This window comes from Sphaeroforma arctica (assembly GCF_001186125.1).
Source record: "Sphaeroforma arctica JP610 unplaced genomic scaffold supercont1.705, whole genome shotgun sequence".
NCBI classification, from domain to species: Eukaryota; class Ichthyosporea; order Ichthyophonida; genus Sphaeroforma; species Sphaeroforma arctica.
In genome coordinates this window covers 1-1,213 of record NW_014039853.1, presented here as the reverse complement: position 1 = coordinate 1,213, position 1,213 = coordinate 1, and positions in this window count along the sequence as shown.

The window sequence follows — 1,213 nt, the reverse complement described above, 5'->3', positions numbered from 1 at the left end:
ATATGCTTGGCGCAATATCTTGCTAAAAGAAGCACTGGAAGCATTGTGTGTAACACTGGTGTTCTGTTTGAATATCATAGCACTCGGGTCGTGTTTTTTTTTGGCTTTGCATAGTTTGAAATTGAGGCCATAGGATTTCTGCTAAGCGAACACTTAAAATACTGATTCTGTCTCATTTTGTGTTGTAACTTAATCTGGCTAGGCTATATCCAAAAATCGTTAAATTATGTGTGTATACGCGCCAATCAACCATACATATCCAGTTCACCGAGGGATATAAAGTATAGTGCTATATGCCTGTATCACACACCACACCTGCGTACATCCAGGCTTCCATCACATATGCGAATACAAGATATAAAATTCAATCCCTGATTCCAATCCCTCACACTTGTGTGTTTTGGCCCGTGCTATCATCAGGGAGTCGAACTCAAATATGCCGAACCGGTGGAGGCACGCAAACCCAAGCTACACTGGCGATTGTATCCGTATAAAGGCACCACGGAACTACGTACGTGAACGCACACTCAATTAAATAGGTGTATGAAGTATATGCATATGCACACGGATATGCGCACGTGCTTTGAAGTTACGGTGTTTATACACGCATACAGATATACGCTCGTATGGTAACGCAGAACTACGTATGTGCACAAACACACAGATAGCCGTATGCAAACACATCCATATGCATGCAGCTATACGCATGTGCGATCAAGCTATGGTGTGTATACTGTAACACTCCCTTGTAAACAATTGTGCAATTACATCATGTACTATACAGGTTTGTATCACCGTACGCTGGGATGCCGTATGTGAATTCATGTAGTTAATAGAATAATCGATAACGTTACACCCCCTCTCACGCACCCTCCTACATGTGTGCATGTGCAGCAATCATACAAATGTCTGCATCTACTACGCCATATGTCAAGCATTGTATGCAACCTATCAATCATCGTTGCTCACAGTATATGTAAGATAATGACTTATGTATATGTAAGATAATAATTTATGTATATGTAAGATAATCTTATGTATATGTAAGACAATGAACTTATGTATATGTAAGATAATAACTTATGGATACACTTGCACTTTACATTGCCACAGCTATACTGCATATCCATCGACAGTCTGCGTACTTACTGGGTCGCGATCGAAAGGTACTTTTTGCGTGTTGTATACGGTTGTTCGTGGTCAAGGGTAGGCG